The 15,748-nt window shown below is 43.1% G+C and overlaps 1 non-coding gene and 1 pseudogene across 1 annotated transcript; both read left to right on the top strand.

Annotated features, from left to right (window-relative positions):
* Positions 1 to 1,240: 1,240 nt before the first annotated feature.
* Positions 1,241 to 1,384, top strand: LOC116904691. Its single transcript, XR_004388387.1, has one exon. It is a non-coding gene; the product is annotated as a small nucleolar RNA SNORA48 (small nucleolar RNA).
* A 12,355-nt stretch (positions 1,385 to 13,739) lies between these two features.
* On the top strand, positions 13,740 to 15,138 carry LOC116904357 (annotated as a pseudogene).
* The last annotated feature ends 610 nt before the right edge of the window (positions 15,139 to 15,748 follow it).

Raw genomic sequence — 15,748 nt, forward strand, 5'->3', positions numbered from 1 at the left:
GCTATTAAGGGCCACTCAACAGGAAGGAAATCATGCCTGATGCAGGAAACCTAGCCAACTTCCCAGAGCTAGTCAGATCATGGACCTTAGAAAAGTATCTACTGACACCACTTTGTGAAACCAGGATAATTCCTTATTATATTCTAAATCATATCCTTATACTCACAGATAAGTATAACTACCACCCCTCATCAAAGAAGCTTCTTGTTGTAGAAATGAAAGCTACTGTAGAAAACCACCACTGGACACAAAGAGGAGATGAACAGATCACAGGGAGCCCAGTAGTAATGAAAACACCTTCATTACAACCTTGGCATGTATGGTTTAGAAGACTCACAGAAAAGTGGGTACAGAGATTGTAAAATTCAGAATACAAGAAAGTCTACAGTGAAATTGTCTCCTAAAAGAGGCTGATAAACAAAACCAGAATAATAGCAATATCAGTCAATGGACATGTTAACATAGAAGGAGGAAAGTTTCATGACCTCTCACCCTTAAACAAATATCTACAAGCAACAAATGTCTGAAGGATAAGTCCAATTATTGGTTGTTCCATGCAGAAACCAGGATACACACAAACAACAAAAACAGGACTCAGTAGTTTGTATTTATATCTATTTGAACACACAATCTGTAATAAATACAATCAATGAAAGGGTCCATCAACTCGAGGAAGAGAGTAGATGGAAGGCCTGCAGGGAGGAAAGGGAAGAGAACGTGATACAAATCTATTTCTATTAAAAACATTCAAACGCTTTATTTTTTAGTTACTTATGTGTAGATGTAGGTGTGTACAGTGTCCACAGAGTCTAGAAGAGGGCTTCAGATGTAGATGCTAAACAGAACTTATATCACAGGGCTCTTCACTGTGGAGACATCTCTCCAGTCCCTAAAACTACTGAGATATGCTGCTGCTTTCCCCTCCCCCACACACTTTTAATGGTCTCACTAAGGCCTGGTATCCACTTCATAGTAATTGTCTTGTGTCAGTGTCCGGAGTTCTGAGATTACAGGAGTGTATCATCATACTGAACTCCAGAACATTCTTTTCTTTCTTAGCTCTAAGAATTCATCTTTATACCTCATTTTATAGCACACAAGACCCAACCTTTTAGGTGAATCAAAAGAACAAGCAAAGTCCTATCACCTGAGGTTATTGGTTATACAGTTGTCTTCTAAGATCAAGAAAAAAGTGCACTAAGGAAATAGAGTTACCATCTGTTTTTAAAAGCATGACGAAACCCCCTGGCAATGGGCAAAGAGACACATTGTTAGTGGTGTTGTTCTTATACCAGTCAGAGGCAGAGCAGATAGAAGTCCTTTGTTCATCCTAGCTTGATGCTTGGCTTTGTGGCCAAGGTTGTTTTATGTCTAGGACTCATAAAAATCAAACTAAATCAAATCAAACACAACACTGGAAGAGGAGAACAGACAGAAACCTATAGACCACCATGCCACTCATATACCTACCCTCCAGTGCATGACCCAGGTGAGCCATAGACACCTGCTTGCACATACCACACAACATGGATGGAGGGTGTCACCCAGGGCTCTGCCAGCCATGTCACCAGCTTGCAGCTGGAGCCACCACAAAATGTGAGTACGTGGTGGTCAAATGAGAGAAAAAGAGAAGTGGACCAGTTTGAGCATCATACAGAATGGTGGAATAGGAGACGAGAGTAGAGAGGAATAGTCTGTTGTGAGTGACCAGCCCTGCCACCTGGGGCTAAGGGGAGGTCCCAGCCTCAGCTGTCTCTGAGGGCCATGTCAGAGTCCGTGGCTATGGAGTGGCAGGGCTTGGTGTCAATGTCCACAGCTCGTATTATCATTAGAGAAAATGGGTGGTTTTCCTTGATGGGGCAACCGTCAGGGATGACCTGGATGTTCAGCGTCTGTGCAGAACTGGCCTCAGCCCTCACTGTATGCAGTGGCCTCAACTGTCACCCAGACAGCACAGTGGAGCTGACCCTGATGGTAAGGGTGTGGGCGAGCCAGCCCAAAGGGCATGAGTACGGGAGAGCTGTCCTCACCACTTATCTGTTGTGGCATGGCACGGGCACAGAGGTGATTTTTTCCATCCCACCCCTCACCTTCTAGCAGTCGAAAAAGCTGCCCAGGGTCCCGAGCTCCAGAGAGCTATCCCTGCCCCTCACCAGCTGCATTACTCTGGAGAGCGGGTCCTGGACAGCAGATCCTTGGTGGTGGGGGCACAGGTGAGCCAGCCTTGAGGGTGAGAACAAGGAAGAGCTGGTTCCACCACGGTTGCCATGGGATGCCGTGGGTGTGGGAGTAATACCTTCTCCCCGACTTGTTCCTTGCCACCTGCAACGGTGTGGAGAACTGGCCCTGGGGTCAGGAGAACAGTGATGCTGCCCCTTGCTGGCTGCATCACTCACCTGGGCAGCACAGAAGGACTAGTCCTGGTCAATGAGTGTGAGTGAGCCAGCCCTGAGGGTGAGAGCTCAGGAGAGCTGGCCCCACCAAACCACTTTCTGCTAAGATGGCTTGGGTTCAGAGGTGCTGCCCTCACCCTCATCCTCATCCCTCACCACCTGTTGTAGTCCTAAGTCAGGAGACCTGGCCCTGAGGGCATGAGTGTGAGTGAGCTACCCTACCCCTTCACTGACTATACTACGCAGGAGAAGAGGCCCTGCACCTTGACTGGGCAGTACAGGGGAGCTGGCTCTGGGGTTGTGGTGAGCTGGACAGAGGGCTTAACAGCAGGAAAGCTGACCCTGCTGTCTGCTGATTTCCGCATTGGGTGGCCTAACCTGAGCTGTGCTGGAGAGTTTGCTCCAGTGGCGCAAATAAGGGAGAGCCTCTGGGCTGACCCGCTCTGCTACCACCCAGGCCCAAATCCAGGGCTCTGAGATGGCCCCACCGAAAATCTGTATCATCTGCTAACATTTGGGATTCGTGAATGGGCCAGACCTGCTGATCCAAAGCTGTAGAATCTCTGTGACATAGGGCAACAACAGGATAACCAGGAGGAGCCCTGGTGAGGATCCAATATGGATGGTATTACAGAAGCCAAAGACCTCAATTAGACCAATGGCTCGTTACAATGAACATTTGCAAGTGAAGACATGTGGACAGAAGGATATACCCTGTGACACACTGTGATACTGCAGCTTCTACAATGATTCTCCCTATGCTTTGTTCCTTTATTATGTTGCTTTTCCTAGTGTGCGAGTGCGTGTGTGTGTATGTGGTGTGTGTGTGTGTGTGTGTGTGTGTGTGTGTGTGTGTGTGTGTGTGTGTGTTGGAAGGGAGGGTTGCAAGGGCAAAGGACAGATATAGGGGGATGGGAAGATGAACAGGAATGATGTAACATGATGTAAAACTCACAAGGAATCAATAAAAAGTTTTTTTTTGAGCATGACAAAATCTCATGGAGTGCAAAGCTAGTCCTCATGTGACACTACAGATGGCCAGGCTCCCTGAATCCTTACCACAGTCCAAAGGCCACCACTATACTTTTCACATAGGAAAGATCTCTCTAGGTAGCTCAGATAGCTGACCCCACAGCTACTGCAGTGTCTACAGCGATTAGCACCTTGCATTCAAGTTGCACGTTTGTTATAACTGATGAACTAATACTGATAGTTTGTTCTTAGCTGTACTCTGTAGTGTGTGTAAGGGCCCATACTTCAAATTGCACATGTATTGATTGTGACAAGTGCATCAATATTCTGTTACAATTGGGGTCTGGGAACCGTCACATAAGTCACTCAATCATCAATCTCAGTCAACCAGGAATAGTTTATTGAATGCCACACCTCAAGACTGATAGATCAGGGATACAATTCAGACTCCAGAGCTGAACCATGACCTTGACTTAAGGTCCTACAGGGCTTTTTAAGTCTGAGATCTACAAACACCTGTGCCAAATTATTCCACCAATCAGGATTTAAGGATAAGAGGATTTCCTTAGGAGCATGTCTTTGTGGTATGTTTATCCTGCGCCCATTGGTTGGGGTATTCAACTGTGACAGGGACTTGCTTGTCCAATGTTCATGTCTTAACATGTCTACCAGGATGGGACTTGTCTTGGGTAACATTCATGTTTTAGCTTGCCAACAAGGGTGTAAGGTATCCATGTAAATGTCTCTTTTTGTCAAGTAGGATGGCAGTTCCCAGGGAGGCCTTGGGAACCTTTACTCGACTGCTACTCAAAATGGAAGTTTTATCCCTGCATTCATAGGGCTTTGTGGAAGAATAACCAAAGACCCACAAAATATTATTCAATTTTCCACATATAATGTTTCTTTATTTCTCTGTATTGGAATACAGGAAAAGGAATCTTCAGAGTTTTCCAAACGGTGCTAAGTAATTCCTGAGACCTCTATAAACAATGCTAAAATTTAAAGGAAAGTTCTTTTTTCTAATAATGATAATGTAAGTTTGCTCCAACAAATGTTTCTTCTTCCAAATTCCCAAGACTTTCTCTACAAGGACATAGGAGGTTAAACAGCATTCCCACAATAAAGTCCAAGATCAACACCCAATTCTCCACTTGGATAGAACACATCTTTTAATCTTATACTGCTCATCATCTGAGATTATCATTTTTCACAGTTACACCTAAAGGACTGTGGCTGCTAAGTTTTTGCCTGGGATATTGAGCCTGGAGGGGTATGTATGAGGGGACAGTATGCTCTGTACCATGTTATTCAGTGTCAACAACTTCAGCAAAATCCCTGCTGCACTGTCTGTCAAGTAAGAATAACGGGGAGGGTGGGGCAGTTCTGTGCCCAGAGCAATGGCTCCTTTAAGGGGCAGAAGTGATCAGAACTCCATTTCTGTCTCCAGAGACAGTCTCATGGGGGAAAGGGGCACTGCTTTTCTTAATCCCTTATCTTCTCAGTTGCCAGATCATTTTTCCAATCTTTGCTTCTATCTATCTCGCTCACCCATACCCAATACCATGAGTACCTTGGCATTGCTAATGAGTCCACCACACTAGAGGAAAAACCATCACGGTGAGGGAACAGCCTTTTTCGATTTAGCTTGTAGTGTCAGCAGTTGTTCAGTGGTGTAGAGAGAAAAAGGCTTCTGGTTCTCATCCTGGGCACACTCAGTCCATCTCAGTCTATTCTAGAATCTGTGAAAGTATTACCATCAACATTCCTTTAACTCCTACGTCCCTCCTGTATGTTTTTGTATTAACTATTTAATTTAAACATGGTCTTAATCCACCCCATCTACTCTGCACAAAAGCCAAATGTTCCTCTCGAGGCATCATCAGCCACCGAACTTGAACTCGCCCTCTGACCCTAGTTTTAGATGAGCCTTCAGCAGCAGCCAGGAAACATGACATTTCTCATGTTCAGACAAAATGAGTTTTCTACTCATTCTTCAACCCTCTGAAAATCCCTCCTTTCCATCTCTGAAAGAGCTCAGGAACCCTCCTCTTTCTGCCCTGGGAAGAGAGTAGCAATCAGAGGGGAAATGCAGCAACTTCCCAGAAGCAGGCTGCTGGGATGTCTCATCTGCACTCACATTCCTAGCCTTCCTCTTCCTCCAAGGAAAAGGCTTCCCTGTGCCTAAAAAAACACCAAGCCATCTCCTGACTCTCTAGATTTTATCTCCTTTTCCCATGTTCAAGAAATTTAAGCCAGCAATTACCATGCAGCTCTCCTTGTCCCATTAGAGGGTGTCTACTGGATCATTCCTCTAGGCACAAACATACAAGCTATCTATAAAGCCTTGGTTAACTATTTATACTACTCTCCAATTATTTCCTCATTTTCCTATCCCCTCAGGGAAAACCTCAGCTATACTTTACTTCCATCAGAATGGATGCTCAGCCTCTCCTAACTTAGTCAGGCTGTCCTTATTTCTTTACCTGTCCAGCCTGTCAGCTGGGGTCTCATCAGTCCATGGCTTTATTGTTTGTGTGATCTTGGTTCTCCATCTGCACCTCTTGTCTTGACCTCCCCATCTAAGATAATTTGTATTTCTCCTTGTCTTCCCTCAATAATAAACCACCCCTCTTTTGACTTAACTGTTCAAACATATGCCCGGAGGGGTCTGCCTTGTTACCTCTATCCTGCATGCCACCTACATCATCTTCACTATACTAATGGAGCATAAAGTTGATGAACTCTCTCAGTGGTGTTGCTGCCAGTGCTGACGGTGCTGCTGCCATCTTTCCTAAAAGCCTCGAAACTTCCTGTTTCCCACATGGAGCCCCAAATCTATTTCCCAGACAGCAATCCCAGGGGACTTCCTGAAATTTACAAATTATCGTGTTTCTTGAAGCTTGTTAATTGATTTCCTTTTGGATTTAGGAAAGAATGACAAATGTAGCCAGGTGGCCTAGGCCTATAATCCTAGTTACTTTGGAGGCTGAGGCAAATGTTCACAAGTTCGAAGCCTGCCTGGACTACAGGAATAGCCTGAAGCCTGGGCAATTGATTGAGATATTGTTTAAAAAGAAGAGAGATGGGGATATAGCTTGAAGGTAGAATGCTTGTCTGGAGCATTTTAAGCCCTTAGGTTCAAATCCCTGGGGGTGGAGGGGTTGCGGGAGGGAGGGGCAGAGACAGACAGACAGAAGGAGAGAGAGACTGAATCAGTATTTCATATCTTATTCTTGCCTGGGTCTCCTTTTATTACCTATCTCAAACTGTCTCTATGACTGCAACATGCCCCATTGTCCTTTATCCCCACTATGATCCCACTGGCTGGCTTGTGTTATTTTTTTTAAGCTACCAACTCCTCAGTTCAGAGCTCTTGAGGCTGCCTTTCATCCTGCCTAGCCTTTTCCACTGACTATCCCACAGCTGCCTCCTAACTCAACCCTCCTTCTCAATGCCTCTAACACGAACTTACCCTTCAGGCACTTTGATCCAATGGGTGTGTTTTATTTATATCACCACATTCATTATCTGAATTTGTCTTGTGGTTTGAATTTACTGTCTGCTCTCCTTCCAGAGAAAGAGCTTTGTAATCGTAAATGCTGTCTTATACACTCCTTTATTTAATGTAGTGGTTGGATTGTTGAATTGAATTATTTAATGTTGTCCTTACTAAATAAAAAGTGACCAGAATTATGTGTTCAGAGAATAAATGAATTTTGCATTTCAGTTACTATTTAACAAGAGATAATATGAACTATCAAGATAACATCATGTTGCTCTTACTGCCTGGGATTAATAATTGAAGCCTAGCATGTAGGCTGTAAGACTTTTACTTCAGGCTCCTGAGTGGGTTGGCTGCAACGAAACATACACCTCTGTAAATGATTTTTATAGTTCAAAAGGATATGTGCCATTGTGATATACGAAACGGACATGATTATAACTGTAAATACTACAGATAATGAGAGCTATTGATCAGCCTCAGTCACTGACCGTCACTCGTAGCTAACCTATTCCAAAGCAGATTCTCCACAACGATAGCAGCCTACAGACAGAGTCTGACAGCATGCAACTGCCAGAGGTGACAATATCAAAACTCATGAAATTCCTGCCAACCTGAAGAACACATCTAAGCAAAATGATTCTTTGTTTTGTTAGTGTGGGGGAAGGGGTTAGCGTGGAGGCAAGTTGTAACCCAGACTGGCCACAAACTCACTGTGCAGTGGGGGATGGCTTGGAATCCTGGTCCTCCTGCTTCCACCTTCCAAGTGCTGGGATTCTGGAAAAGTAAAAGTATTTTGGAGAGTTTTAGACTGTGACTTCAAGGCATATGACCTTGCTGGTTCTACCCTGGAATTTTCTGGAAGCTCCATGTTAGCAGCTGAGGTCATCTTAACATCCTCTGTAGCCATAGTCAGAAGTGTCCTAAAGAAACAGTAAGACGTCACAACATTCTGAACATGTGAAATACAAAGGGAGTTGCTTAAAATCTGCCATGGATTAGTGAAAAAATAACTACATGATCTTTCACTCCCCTTTAACTATTACTTTCTATAGAATAATAAAAGACTAACAATAATTTAATTTATATGTAGTGAAAACTGATATCAACATCTTAACATAAAGCATGTTACTGAAATATTATTGAATAAGAGATAGAAAGATTATTATTTTTATTATTATTAATTATTATTAAATCACTAGTAACATTTTATGGCTTATGCATGTACTTAAATGCACTAAATCGTACTTTTGAAATGGCTAAAAATGCAAGTAACAAATATTTCACCCCACTTTTAAATTTCTATGTGTGTCTCTGTGTGTGTGTGTGTCTGTGTGTGTGTATGTCTGTCTGTGTGTGTCTGTGTGTGTGTTTCCGTGTGTGTGTATGTGTGTCTATGTCTCTGTGTGTGTATGTATGTGTGTGTATGTGTGTCTGTGTATGTGTTTCTGTGTGTGTCTGTGTGTGTGTCTGTACGTGTGTGTCTGTGTGTGTGTGTCTGTGTGTGTGTGTCTGTGTGTGTCTGTGTGTGTGTGTGTGTGTGTGTGTGTGTGTCTCTCTGTGTGTGTCTGTGTGTCTGTGTGTGTGTCTCTCTGTGTGTGTCTGTGTGTCTGTGTGTGTGTCTGTGTGTGTGTGTGTCTGTGTGTGTCTCTCTGTGTGTGTCTGTCTGTGTGTGTGTGTGTGTGTGTGTGTGTGTGTGGACATGCTGAGGGAATAAGTTCTCTCTTAAACAGTGTGTACCCTGTGGATGGAACACAGTTTGTCATATTTGGCAGTAAGTACCTTTGCCATCAGTGGTATGAACCCAGGTCAGCCGTTTCCAGGTTCTTAGTCTCCTTAGTAAAGAACTGAAAATGAACATTTGCACAAGTTTGCAAAATACAAAAACAAAAACAAAAAACAATGTAAGTTTACTTGGAGCAAAGAGAAAATTTAGAATATAGGAAGATGAAGATATGCTGTCAAGACCGACAGCAGGCCACATGAGTGAGAGCATTCTAAAGGTCGCTTATTATTCAGAGCTTCCTTTCATGAGCTCAAGAAAACAAGTTGTTACTTGGGGACTCGGGGGATTTATGTGGCTCTTTATTTTGATTGATAGATTATCTCATACATTCATTTTCCAATGCACGTGTCTCTTCCCGAAATGTATCTGTTTTTAATTATATGCATACCCAATTATATATAACTACATTATGGTAAATATGAGGTTTTCCCAAAAAGGTTACTAAATGGGACAGGTTTGCTTTATTCTGCATGCAACCTTCAGAGTATGTCCTGCTCTCTCACTTTCTACCTCACTCCCTTGAGGGTCTCCGACTGAACCTGGAGCAAGAACAGGAGGCAGGAAGTCAAAGGGATCCTCTTGTCTCTGCTCCTCAAAGTGGCAGAGTGATGGGCATGTTTTTGGTTATACCTACCTTTTTACAAGAGCACTAGGGACTTGAACTCAGGTCTCTGAAGTGGAAGCTCTCTTTAGAAAGTCTAAAGATGTTTTGCTGGGGCACATAGGTGAAAGGATGTCTTGCTAAAGCAAATGTGTGAAAGAATGTTTTCCTGAAACAGACACAGGTAAAAGGATGTTTTGATTTAGCAAATGCATGAAAGGACACTTGATGAAGGAATATAAATATGACCCCACATACAGTGGGAGACGAGCACTGAGCATTGGTTTGGTTTGCTCTGCCTTGCTATTCTATGCTAACAACATGCAGGTATTGGCTTGCCTTACATAGTGTTGTTGAGCTGAACTTGTGGTGATACTGTCATTGAGAGAAACTTGCCCAAAAACTGCTTGTGAGGTTCCATTGACAGATTGCTGCTTCCTCAGCCTCGCATTAGGCCAGTTGATGAGCCTGGCAGTTTCTTCAGGATTGAATTATAGCTGTCTGGTGTCATCCTGCTGAAAGGACTGGGATGCAGCTACTGGTTTGTGCCTGGTTTCTGCCTGCCTAGAGGACTGGTTTGCAGCTGCTAAGTCATATTTGGTGTTTGCTACAGGACTGAACTGCTGTCCAAGAAGATCAAGCTCACCCAAAAGAACTATTGCTGAACAGGTCCACTTCCCTCCTATCCTAATAACTTTTCTCTTCCACTACATCTGCTGGAAGGTGGGCGAGAGGAGAGGTTGAACACTTATTAAAAGAAAGTTGAAAAAATGTATACCTACCTGTCCCTAAGAAACAATATTAAGGGTTGCAGCTTTTAGAAAGGTTGAGAAACATTGATCTACAGGACAGTATTATGGAACTGATACACTTTGAAAAGGAAGAACTAATGTGATGTCCCTAAGTCACATACCTAGGGAACTGTGGAAACTTAACCAGTATTTTTACAACTGACAGGTGAGGTGAGGAAATGTTTTGTTTATTTATTCATTTCTGTTTTGCTATTGATCTTGTTTTGTTGTATACTGGGTCTCACTGTAGCCCAGGCCTGTCTTAAACTTACAATCATCCTGCTTCAGCACCCCGAAGGCTGATAACCTAGATGTCTGCCACTAGGCTGGGTCATAGGGCTTTGTTCTGCCACAAACCCCAGTCAAGATGCTCACAACTGCCTCAAAGCAGTGGGGCAATTCATGAGCAAAAGTAAATTCCTTCTAATCTTAAGTTCATTAGCTCAACATGTTACTCACCAGGACACAGACTGACAAATACAGAAAGCAAGAAAGGATAGTGTGGGAAACTCATGTGTCAGGAAAAGAAGAGGAACTAAAGAGAGTGGTCACTTTGTTATGAACTCCCAAGTGTGGCCCTTAATAGAATCCCAAAAGCTAACACTAACATTGAGGAGATCAAGGTAGGATGACTGAGGAGTCAAAGGTCAGCATGGGTTACAGTCTCAAACAAACAAAAAAAAATTAAAAGAAACAGCTCTGGAAAACTGTATTTCTATAGCCTGGATGCAATTAAAAACTCCTGTCATGGTTTGAATATGCTTGGCCCAGGGAGTGGCACTATTAGGAGGTGTGGCCTTGTTAGAATAGGTGTGTCACTGTGGGCATGGGCTTTAAGACCTTAATCCTAGCTGCTTAGAAGTCAGCCTTCCATTATCAGCTTTCAGATGAAGATGTAGAACTCTCAGCTCCTCCTGCACCATGCCTGCCTAGATGTTGCCATGTTCCCACCATGATGATAATGGTCTGAACCACTGAACCTGTAAGCTAGCCCCAATTAAATGTTGTCCTTATAAAAATTGCCTTGGTCATGGTATCTGTTCACGGCAGTAAAATCCTTACTAAGACAAATTCCAAAACATTCAAATTATCAACACTAACTCAAGAAGAAATAAAAAATCTTAAGCAGACTTGTAACAAGTAAAGAGAACTTGTCCTTTGAAAACATACAACAAAGAAAAGCCCAGACTCTCTTGGAAAATCCTATCAATCAATTAACTTGAGCCCTCTCCATTTTGTTCATAATGTAGTCGTGAATGGAATACTTTCTAACTCATTCTCTGAGGCTAGTGCAGCCTTCATACCAAAGCCAAAAAAAGACATAATGACAGAAAACATCCCTTCTGAGTACGAATCAGAAGTCCTCACAAAATGCTGCAAATCTAAACCAGCAGCACACAGAGTATGCATCCAGATTAAGTAGGGTTTTTCCAAACTGCAATCTTCTTTCCACATATCAAATCAATCAGGGTAATGGACTGTCCTTCAGAAACAAAGAGAAAATACATGCAGTGCTCTACTGCGCTCAGCAGAGTGTGAAAACAATCCACCTGCCTTTCACTGCTAAAACACTCAACAAGCTAGACAGAGAAGGGAGCTTTCTCTGCCTGATAAACAAAGATCATATACCATCAAACAAACAAAAAACCTACAGTTAACATCACACCTCATGGTGCAAAACTGAATATGCCTTCCCCACTAAAAGCAGAAAGAAAAGGCAGTTCACTCTTGTCATTTCTAATCAACTTTCTGTTAGAGGTTCTGACCAAGGCCATTGCACAATAAAAAGAAGTAAGAGATATCTAGGTTGAAAAGAAAAAGAATAAAAAGGAAGTCATCTTTATTCAAAGATGATATGATCTTCCAGACGAGAACTACACAAAACAGTTTTGTTTTTGACGAAGCTTCTCACTGTGTAGCCCTAGCTGGTCTGAAACTCTCCATGTAGACCAGGCTTCCTGAAATTGCTTCAGCCACACTACTTCTGCCTCCCAAGTGCTAAAATTATAGACAGACATCACTGTGCCTGCCTGAAAATCCTTATATAAAGTCTGCAAAGGGGCCAGAGAGCTATACACAGTTTCAAGACTAGAAGCCTGATGACATGAATCCAATCCTCAAAACACACAGTGAAGGGAAGACTCAGCTTGCAAAACTTGTCCTCTAACTTCCACACACATGCTGTGACACACTTGCACATGTACATACACGCACCATCTACACACACAATAATTTTTAGTAGTAGTAGTAGTAGTAGTAGTAGTAGTAGTAGTAGTAGTAGTAGTAGTAATAATAATAATAATAACAATAATAATCCAGGCATTCTGGCACATGCTTACAATTCTAGCCTTGGGGAGAGATATAGACAGGATTTTTAAGAGTTCTAGAGTATCAGTATTGGCTACATAAGGATTTAAGAGACCAACCTTGGCTGTGAAAGAGTTCAAGCCAGCCTGTAACACATAACACTCCATGTCAAAATGTATATAAATGTATATATATATGTATATATATATTATATATATAGAGAGAGAGAGAGAGAAAGAGAGAGAGGAGAGAGAGATTAAAAAGAGATGGGCAGACTGACTGTAGCTTAGTTGACTATAATGCTACATATGGATTTAGACATAGTCAGCCTGGGACTGGTGAGATGGCTCTGTGTTAAGAGCACTGACTGTTCTTCCAGAGGTCCTGAGTTCAAATCCCAGCAACCACATGGTGGCTCACAACCATCTGTCATGAGATCTGATGCCTTCTTCTGGTATGTCTGAAGACAGCTACAGTGTATATAATAAATAAATAAATCTTAAAAAAGAAAGAAAGAAAGAAAGAGAATCCCACATAATTTTTTAAGAAATTAAAAAAAAAGTCAGCCTGGCTTGCAAAGGACTCTGTCTCAAAAACTTGAATATTAAATCTACAAAAATAATTATTGAGTCATTTAGTGTGCTCCCTAAAGTGTTGCCTATATTTGGCCCCACGTGGGCAGCATTAATTCAACTTGATGGTTATATACATGCACATGCACACACACACACACACACACACACACACACACACACACACACACACCATGAAAGTGGAACTAGATATGTGTTGAGTGATGGAGTGATGGCCGGGGAAGTTTTGGGTGATTATGGTCAAGATACATTTTATATTTGTAGACAAAGGTCAAAGAATAAAAATGTTCCTTTAAAATTATTGAAAAATTTAGCAAACTAAGTTGTAAGATACAAGCTCAATACAGGAGAAATCAGTTTTTGTTGGACAAGTGGACCCCACTCCTCCACCACCCTGCTTGAGCTCCGGGATGGGTTCTCAATTCTTCATGGTTCCCAAGCTCCTGAGTGCCCCAGGAGCTTGAAAATCACAGCCTTGACCCCAGTCCGCACTGTTTCTCACCCTGAGAAATACGGGCTGGGACCCCTATCTTAGGTTAAGTTCCGTCTCCCCTGAGCAGCATGTTTGTGTACAGAAGACCAGCATCCCAACAGGGAGAAACGAATGTAGCCTAGCTCCTGTGTTTCACTTCAAGCCGTGTCCTGACACCCCAGTGGTGAGGCAGAAACATAGAACCACAAGTTGTAATTTTATATGAAATATGTAAATTCAGAGCAAAGAACTGTGGGCAGGGTTAGAGAGGACTGGGAGGCAGACACTTTGCTGTGTTCAAATCTAAGTCAAGGGTGCAAAAATGCAGAGCAATAAAACCTTTAACTTGGAGAAGCAGAATCATACTCGAAGGAAACATCATCAATACCACCATCATCAGCACCATTAGCAACAGCAGCAGCAACACCCACTCCCACCAATACCTGCAAATGGCCAGCAGGCCAGCAGCCAAAATGAAGGCCTGACTATTGACTTGAAGACTTTTAGGAAACCAGGAGAGAAGGCCATCACACTCGTCTCTTTGTGGGCAATCTTTTGCTGACATCACTGAGGAGGAAATGGGGAAACTTTTTGAGAAATATGGAAAAGCAGGCGACGTTTTCATACATAAGGATAAAGGCTTTGGCTTTATTCGATTGGGAACACGAACCCTAGTGGAAATTTTCAAAGTAGAGGAGGGCAAAATGCCACTCTGTAGAAAGCAGCTGAGAATATGCTTTGCTTGTCATAGTGCATCCCTTAAGTCCACAACCTTCTTCAGTAGTGTCCTACGAACTGCTGGAAGAAGCCTTTTCTGTGTTTGGCCAGGTGGAGAGGGCTGTAGTCATCGTGGATGACCGAGGAAGGCCCTCAGGGAAAGGCGTGGTTGAGTTCTCAGGCAAGCCAGCTGCACGGACAGATGCGGTGAAGGCTCCTTCTTGCTAACCACATTTCCTCAGCCTGTGACTGTGGAGCCTATGGACCAGTCAGACGATGAAGAGGGACTTCCAGAAATCTGGTTATAAAAAACCAGCAATTTCACAAGGAGACGGAACAGCCACCCACATTTGCATAGCCTGGGTCCTTTGATTATGAGTATGCCATGCTCTGGAAGGCATCACTGAGACGGAGAAGCAACAGAAGGATCAAGTGGACCGCAACATCAAGGAGGCTCGTGAGAAGCTGAAAATGGAGACGGAGGCAGCACGCCATGAGCACCAAGTTATGCTAATGAGGCAGGATTTGATGAGACATCAAGAAGAGCTAGGAAGAGTGGAGGAGCTGCATAACCAAGAGGTTCAGAAACGAAAACAGAATTCAGGCAGAAAAGGAACACAGGCGCTGTGACAAAGAGATGCGGCAACAGCAGGAAGGATTCAAAAGAACCTTCCCTGATGCGAGAGAACAAGAGATACAGATGGGCCAAATGGCTATGGGAGGTGCTATGTGCTGAGAGAATACAGACGCCATGCCTGCTCCTGTAACACCTGGTACTCCAGCTCCTCCAGGACTTGCCACTATGATGCCAGATGGAACCCTTGGATTGACCCCACCAACAACTGAACATTTTGGCCAAGGTGCTACAATGGAACAAAGAAATTGGAGCAATTGGTGGAACTCCTCCCACGGTCAAACATCCAGCTCCAGGAACTGAATTTGCTCCAAATAAACACCTCCGATATTACACAAAGTTGCATTGTCTAGTTTCCTGCAGCCCTTAAAAGAAGGGCCCTTTTTAGACTAGCCAGAATCCTATCCTGGAAAAGTGTTAGGGGTTCTTCCCAATAGATAGGTCTTCCGTGCTTGTACTACTCTGGGGACTATGCTTGAAGGGAGAGGGGCAAGAGAGGGGTGGTATTTAACAAATCAAAGTCTGTGGTATAGTGCGTTATCATGTCTGGTGCATTCCTGAAGTTGATTGATTGTTGAGGGCATGGAGAACCATAGAAAAATGGACTCAGAGCTTTATTAATGTTGATCATTCTCTCTCTCTGTCTCTCTCTGTCTCTGTCTCTGTCTCTCTTTCTCTATCACACACACACACACACAGACACACACACACACACACACACACACACACACACAAACACACACTTTAATTACTTTTTCATCTTTATTCCTCCCAACCCCAGGGACACTGCCATGTATACCACAAAACCTAACATCCTTCAATAACCCAGCCCAATTCCTCCATTCACTCTCAGGTGAGAATTCAGACAAATGTCCACAAAGGTTACAGCATACACACAGTTCTGTTATATCTCATATATGACCCCTTCATGTCCTAAGGAAGACATTTTCTCTTAGAGGTTTGTATTTTAGAATATCTTA

This window comes from Rattus rattus, chromosome 6 (genome assembly GCF_011064425.1).
Source record: "Rattus rattus isolate New Zealand chromosome 6, Rrattus_CSIRO_v1, whole genome shotgun sequence".
Classification (NCBI taxonomy): Eukaryota; Metazoa; Chordata; class Mammalia; order Rodentia; family Muridae; genus Rattus; species Rattus rattus.